This window comes from Helianthus annuus, chromosome 3 (genome assembly GCF_002127325.2).
Source record: "Helianthus annuus cultivar XRQ/B chromosome 3, HanXRQr2.0-SUNRISE, whole genome shotgun sequence".
NCBI lineage: Eukaryota > Viridiplantae > Streptophyta > Magnoliopsida > Asterales > Asteraceae > Helianthus > Helianthus annuus.
The window spans coordinates 69,162,518-69,170,088 of NC_035435.2; the positions used below are offsets into that span (position 1 = coordinate 69,162,518).

The following is a 7,571-nucleotide window of genomic DNA, read 5'->3' on the forward strand; positions in this document are numbered from 1 at the left end:
CCAATGATGCTATAACGTTCAAAGCATGGTTAAGTGTGGTGGATACGTCACTAGTACTTCCTATATATAAGCGTCTTAACCATGTCGACAAAGTGTGACACCTATTCACGGGACAGAGGCGTGTGGTGGAAGCATGGTGGATACGCCGCTGGTACTTCCTATATATAAGTGCTTCGCCATGCTAACCAAAGTCTTGTGAAGAAAGTGCCATGTAGAGTTGAACATTATTAGACCTCTTATACTATTGAGATTGTTTTCAACACGCTAAACTCATTCGCAAGGCGTAACATCTCATCGGAACTCAACGCGTCATCGCTAAACTTTTCGTAAGTCTACTCGCACGCGATCGCACATTCGCTAGAATCTACCTCGCACTCATTATCACTTTACGCTTAAACACTAAAACACTTATCACTTATGTCGATCTCAATGCTTCGATACTCACGTCGCTTCTCCCTCTTATCGCGTATCACTTAACGCTCATTGCGCATCTCTTCACGCGTGTCGCTTACTGCTGTTCGCTTATCGCTAAACGTTTATCGTCTATCGCTTTTCACTATTCGCTGTTCGCTTATCGCTTATTGTGTATCGTTGTTCTCTTAACGCCTACCGCTTTTCGCTTACCGTATAACGCTCACTGCCTATCGTGACTCGCTTATCGCTCATTGTTTATCGCTACCTCGATGCTTCAATCGCCGACTCGTTCGCACACTCGTATCGCTAAACTAAGTTCGTAAACGACTCGTCGCTCAGTTGATCAATCTCCCTCACAGACTTGGTCCAACCAATCGCTCGGACCGAGAATGCAAAATCTATCCATATCACATCGACACACATGACAACGCTTCAAGGGACAGAAGCAATATGGTTAAAACATGGTGGATACGCCGATGGTACTACCTATATATAAGTGTTTTAGCCATATTGACAAACTTTCGTGGAACGGTGCCATGTGGGGATCGATGTTAATTAAAACTTATTGAACTATTTAAACATTTTGTAAAAAACGAGATTTTCTTACAAACTTATTGGAATAAATGGAAATTTTTCTGAAAATTCTAATTAAAATCCTATTTGACCAACAAAACTCTCTTGTAACATTGGTTTGACAATCGACTCAGGTTAACACCACGTTATAAGAACCTTTTTTTCGATGACTCACAAAAACCATTTCGACGGCCACTCGGATGCTACGCCTCGAGGCACCCCGTAGCCCCGTTCCCCACATCAACGGCCACTCGGATGATACGCCAAAGATACATCGACTAGTAAATAAAATAAACAAAAAAAAGAAAAAAAAGAGTTGCAACAGGAGGACTTCCCAAGGGGTCACCCATCCTAGTACTACTCTCGCCCAAGCACGCTTAACTGCGGAGTTCTGATGGGAACCGTGCATTAGTGCTGGTATGATCGCAACCGAAAGAATACCAGCTCCTTATTCCTTTATACCTTTCCACGCCTTGATCCCATGCCCACCTATGCTCTCATGTATGGCCTACGTTACGCGTCTCGGGCCCGCCGTGCGAGCGCACGCCTTCGTCAAAGCCTTCCGTTGACCAAAGCAGCCACTCCCGTCAATAAGCTCTCACGCTTGCCAATAAATTAAGGACAAGTCAGGCCAACGCCTAGGAGCGGGCCCGTCTCCCCATATCTGGCTCCCGCGCCGACAAGCCTTCGGCACGGTAAACCGTGTCTAATCGAAAGCGCGCCTCCGGGCACCCCGTAGCCCCGTTACCCACATCAACGGGCACTCGGATGCTACGCCAAAGATACAGCGACTAGTAAATAAAATAAACCAAAAAACGAAAAAAGGGTTGTAACACGAGGACTTCCCAACGGGTCACCCATCCTGGTACTACTCTCGCCCAAGCACGCATAACTGCGGAGTGATGGGATTCGGTGCATTAGTACTGGTATGATCGCAACCATAAGAATACCATCTCCTTATTCCTTTATACATTTCCACGCCTTGATCCCATGCCCACCTATGCTCTCAGGTGTGGCATACGTTACGCGTCTCTGGCCCACCGTGCGCGCGCGCGCCTTCGTCAAATCCTTCCTTTGACAAAATCGGCCACTCCCGTCAATAAGCTCTCATGCTTGCAAATAAACTAAGGAGAAGTCGGACCAACGTCTACGAGCAGGCCCGTCTCCCCATATCCGGCTCCCACGCCGACGAGCCTTCGGCATGACAAACCGTGTCTAATCAAAAGCGCGCCTCCGGGCACCCTGTAGCCCTGTTCCCCACATCAACGGCCACTCGGATGCAACGCCAAAGATATAGCGACCCGTAAATAAAATAAACCAAAAAATGAAAAAAAAGTTGTTGCAACACGAGGACTTCCAAGGGGATCAGCCATCCTAGTACTACTCTCGCCCCAACATGCTTAACTGCGGAGTTCTGATGGTATCCGGTGCATTAGTGCTGGTATGATCGCAACCGAAAGAATGGGAGCTCCTTATTCCTTTATACCTTTTCACGCCTTGATCCCTTGCCCACCTATGCTCTCATGTGTGGCCTACGTTACGCGTCTCGGGCCCGCAGTGCACGCGCGCGCCTTTGTCAAAGCCTTGCTTTTACAAAAGCGGCCACTCCCGTTAATAAGCTCTCACGCTTGCAAACAAACTAAAGACAAGTCACGCCAACGCCTAGGAGCGGCCCCGTCTCCCAATATCCGGCTCCCACGCCGACGAGCCTTCGGCACGGTAAACCGTGTCTAATCGAAAGCTTGCCTCCGGGCACCCCGTAGCCCCGTTCCCCACATCAACGGCCACTCGGATGCTATGCCAAAGATACAACGACTAGTAAATAAAATAAACCAAAAAACGAAAAAAAGTAGTTGCAACACGAGGACTTCCCAGGGGTCACCCATCCTAGTACTACTCTCGCCCAAGCACGCTTAACTACGGAATCTGATGGAATCCGGTGCATTAGTGTTGGTATGATCGCAACCGAAAGAATACCAGTTCCTAATTCCTTTATACCTTTCCACGCCTTGATCCCATGCCCACCTATGCTCTCATGTGTGGCCTACGTTACGCGTCTCGGACCCGCCGTGCGTGCGCGCGCCTTCGTCAAAGCCTTCCTTTGACAAAAGCGGCAACACCCGTCAATAAGCTCTCACGCTTGCCAATAAACTAAGACAAGTCAGGCCAACGCCTACGAGCGGGCCCGTCTCCCCATATCCGCCTCCCGCGCCGACGAGCCTTCGGCACGGTAAACCGTGTCTAATCGAAAGCGCGCCTCCGGGCACTCCGTAGCCCCGTTCCCCCCATTGACGGCCACTCGGATGCTACGCTAAAGATACAGCGACTAGTAAATAAAATAAACCAAAAAACGAAAAAGACGGGTTGCAACACGAGGACTTCCCAGGGGGTCACCCATCCAAGTACTACTCTCGCCCAAGCACGCTTAACTGCGTAGTCCAGATCGAATCCGATGCATTAGAGCTGGTATGTTCGCAACCGAAAGAATACCAGCTCCTTATTCCTTTATACCTTTCCACGCCTTGATCCCATGCCCACCTATGCTCTCATGTGTGGACTACGTTACGCGTCTCGGACCCGCCGTGCGCGCGCGCGCCTTCGTCATAGCCTTCCTTTGACAAAAGCGGCAATCAATAAGCTCTCACGCTTGCCAATAAACTAAGGCAAGTCAGGCCAACGCCTACGAGCGGGCCCGTCTCCCCATATCCGGCTCCCACGTCGACGAGCCTTCGGCACGGTAAACCGTATCTAATCGAAAGCGCGCCTCCGGGCACCCCATAGCCCCGTTCCCCACATCAACGGCCACTTGGATGCTAGTAAATAAAATAAACCAAAAAATGAAAAAAAGGGGTTGTAACACGAGGACTTTCCAGGGGGTCACCCATCCTAGTACTACTCTCGTCCAAGCACGCTTAACTACAGAGTTCTGATGGGATCCTATGCATTAGTGCTGGTATGATCGCAACCGAAAGAATACCATCTCCTTATTCCTTTATACCTTTCCACACCTTGATCCCATGCCCACCTATGCTCTCATGTGTGGCCCACGTTACGTGTCTCGAGCCCGCCGTGCGCGCGCGCGCCTTCGTCAAAGTCTTCCTATGGCAAAAGCGGCCACTCCCATCAATAAGCTCTCACGCTTGGCAATAAACTAAGGACAAGTCAGGCCAACGCCTACGAGCGGGCCCGTCTCCCCATATCCGGTTCCCGTGCCGACGGGCCTTCGGCACGGTAAATCGTGTCTAATCAAAACCGCGCCTCCGGGTACCCTGTAGCCCCGTTCCCCACATCAACGGCCACTCGGATGCTACACAAAAGATACATCGACTAGTAAATAAAATAAACCAAAAAATGAAAAAAAAGGTTGCAACAAGAGGACTTCCCAGGGGGTCATCCGTCCTTGTACTATTCTCGCCCAAGCACGCTTAACTTCGGAGTTCTGATGGGATCCGGCGCATTGGTGCTGGTATGATCGCAACCGAAAGAATACCAGCTCCTTATTCCTTTATACCTTTCCACGCCTTGATCCCATGCCCACCTATGCTCTCATGTGTGGCCTACGTTACGCGTCTCGGGCCCGCCGTGCGCGCGCACGCCTTCGTCAAAACTTTCATTTGACAAAAGCGGCCACTCATGTCAATAATCTCTCACGCTTGCTGATGTGTGTAAAATGCAACTTATAAATTACGTCAAATAAGGCATAAAACTAATCCTTTTTTAGTACTAATGTTGGAAAAAGTGTGCTGCTGTCTTCCTTTTGTATTTTCAGGACTAAATGAGCTTAAATGAACAAAAGGAACAAATATGCAGCAAAATCTAACATAAATACAAAGAAAATGAATAAACGTGGCATGCCCGACCCCTCGACAGCATCTTCCCAAGCAAAAACAAGAAACAGAAGGTTGACCACGGCCCTGTGCCCAGCGGACACGAGGGCGTGGCCAGGTGTCTGCAGAAAAGACAAAGTTGTAGAAGCTTCTATTCCCAACACGGGGGCGCGCCCAGCTCAACACGAGCCGTGTTCAACGCTAAGATTCTTAGAATCTAGCAAATCTTGATTGTACAAATACGCTTCTGCACACGGGGCCGTTGACGTGATGTCGTGGTCACAATCAAATTTAATCCAAATACAACTAAATAGATAGCGGTAAGTGGGTATCGAACACAGGGAGTTTGTGGAAAATGTGCTATTTTGAAGTTTATCTATTTAACTAAATTAATCTAGTTGCATATAAAATAAAATTCACGAGTTGGTTTAATTGGATTGGTTTTTAAAACTAAGATTACTAATTAATTTGCGAAATGAGAATTGAGTTTGTAAACAATTTAGAGACAAATGACCATCCTAAGTTTCCGATTTGTTTCAACGTTTGTGCTATCATCCACTAGAAAGAACTACATAGACATAGTTCATGTGTAATTACTTGTTGTGATAAAAGGGAACGAAGTACTCAGATTCCTAGAACGTGAGGTTGTTACCCGATGACCAATCACCCTTACCCAATCCTAATTCTACCCATGATATCTCGATTGCCAACGGCACCAAGAACGTATGGTTTCAAACTAGAATATCATAAGAATCAAAAATTTTACAAGTAAGCAATCACACACCATAATAAACAAGACATAGATAAAGTTTACCATTCTAGAAATATGGAATCAAAACACAATTGTCTCCAACAAACCTTCAACCTAGGATGACCATAGAGTGTTTAGCCACGCATGGCTTGAAGCGACATCATAATCAAATAAAAGAGAAAATTGTTCAACACAATTACAAGCAACAAAGTCTAGATGAAAGATAAGTGATAAGATAGATTTCTTCAAGTCCCCAAGTGTCTAAATATACCCAATTTTCATTCCTCATGCAGATGTAACCGAAATCCCATGATAGCATAGCATAAAACATCATCAAGTGCCCATTAAATGCATGAGTTATATTGTAGGAGCAGTCGGCGCCGTAAGCTACACCAGAGGTGTGACATCTGTGTCACCTCAACCATCAAACAAAAATACCAAACCAATGAAATATTGTATTTCATACTTGGGATTTGTATAAAAATGTGTATCATTTGCACATATCAATTCTTGTTTGATTTCGGGCTCTAAATCGCTTTCTTGAAGGTTATACGTGCATTGTTGCGTAAATATAACCAGTTTAATGCAACAAACACTCCGGAATAGTGACATAGGCTTAACATACCTTAAATAACCTTTACATAACTTAGAAATAAGTTTTGGAAGGTTTGGTGTGCCGAAATCAAGTTTATTCGCTTACAGGGACTAAATTCGACAAACTGCGAAAGTATGTCGATTCGTACTGTAACGAACATTCTGGAACTTGATCATAAGTTAAACATACCCTAATATCCTTTACATAGCTTAGAAATAGGCTTTGAGGGGTTCGATATGCTAAAATAAACTTATTTGATCAATAGAGACTAAAAGCGTCAAAAGTGCATAAGTTTGCATTTTCGCGCATATCTTTCGTCCTGAATATATCCGGACATCCAAAAATTTATGTAATCATTAAAATATTTTATTTTAGTTATTGGCATAATAAAATTCCATTCGTCGCGTAATTTGGATTGTTTTTGCGTTCATTACGATTTCCGTCGTAATTAACCGAACAACGCAACCGTACGACCAAACAAACCGACATCCAAGATGTTTTTGAGCATATTTTAAGTTCCCTATAATTTAACTTTATTTTAGAGCCTTGAAATGGGGTTAACGGGGCTTAAAAGTGCAAAACAATCAAGTTTTACAAGTGTAGGGACCATTTTTGAAATTTCTGGCAGATACATTGAACTTGGTCCACTTTTGAGATTTGATGGTTTTAAACCCATGGTTTTGCAATACCATGGGCTGATATTTAATGGTTATTACAATTCTATGGGCTCATATTAGGGGCTCCCATGGTTTTACAAAACCATGGGCACATGTGTACGGTTGAGATTAAATCACGTTTTTCGACAAACGATCTTAACGGTTCAAGGAAATCTATAAATACCCAACCCAACTTCATTCATTTCCCACATTTAATTTGATTCAAAGCTTTCTAAGTGGAAGTATATACTTCCTACCTGAAAGCGAATCGGGTTAAATCTTGCGGGGACCTTCTGTAAGTATTCTTTCGCGTTTTTCATTCGTTTTAGGGTTAAAGTCAAACTGCGTTTGACTTTCTGCATTGACCAGTTTATGGTCAATGCAAAGTTTGTTTGAACTTCATAACGTGAGCGTAATAACGATGGTTATAGTCCCTAGTGACTATACCTACTGATTTCCACGTTATCTAGGCTCAGTGACGAGTCGTAGTTTCGGCCAAAATGCGTTTTGTGACAACTCGAATTTCCAAGATTCCTATTTCGCATTTATTGCACGCTCATTTATTGTTTAGTTGTTTATTTGCACAATTGATTGCTATGGAATTGTATACGTTTTGATTCAATGAAGTGTATTGCGTGTTTGTGCATGGTTATGTGTTAATTGTGATAGACTTGTCAAATGCATGAACTTGGTGGTGAAACTATGAAATGGTTATGAGATGGTGTACATGTGTAAAATATGATACTTAGGGAGGT

The 7,571-nt window shown here is 44.8% G+C and overlaps 5 non-coding genes and 2 pseudogenes across 5 annotated transcripts; all 7 read right to left on the reverse strand.

Annotated features, from left to right (window-relative positions):
- Window positions 1-1,300: 1,300 nt before the first annotated feature.
- Window positions 1,301-1,418, reverse strand: LOC118490718. The gene has a single exon (XR_004889968.1). It is a non-coding gene; the product is annotated as a 5S ribosomal RNA (ribosomal RNA).
- Window positions 1,419-1,811: 393 nt separating this feature from the next.
- LOC118490773 lies at window positions 1,812-1,927 on the reverse strand (annotated as a pseudogene).
- A 396-nt stretch (window positions 1,928-2,323) lies between these two features.
- Window positions 2,324-2,442, reverse strand: LOC118490762 (annotated as a pseudogene).
- Window positions 2,443-2,837: 395 nt separating this feature from the next.
- LOC118490729 lies at window positions 2,838-2,954 on the reverse strand. The gene has a single exon (XR_004889979.1). It is a non-coding gene; the product is annotated as a 5S ribosomal RNA (ribosomal RNA).
- A 394-nt stretch (window positions 2,955-3,348) lies between these two features.
- On the reverse strand, window positions 3,349-3,467 carry LOC118490740. Its single transcript, XR_004889990.1, has one exon. It is a non-coding gene; the product is annotated as a 5S ribosomal RNA (ribosomal RNA).
- Window positions 3,468-3,835: 368 nt separating this feature from the next.
- Window positions 3,836-3,954, reverse strand: LOC118491071. Its single transcript, XR_004890294.1, has one exon. It is a non-coding gene; the product is annotated as a 5S ribosomal RNA (ribosomal RNA).
- Window positions 3,955-4,348: 394 nt separating this feature from the next.
- On the reverse strand, window positions 4,349-4,467 carry LOC118491037. Its single transcript, XR_004890262.1, has one exon. It is a non-coding gene; the product is annotated as a 5S ribosomal RNA (ribosomal RNA).
- Between the last annotated feature and the right edge of the window lie 3,104 nt (window positions 4,468-7,571).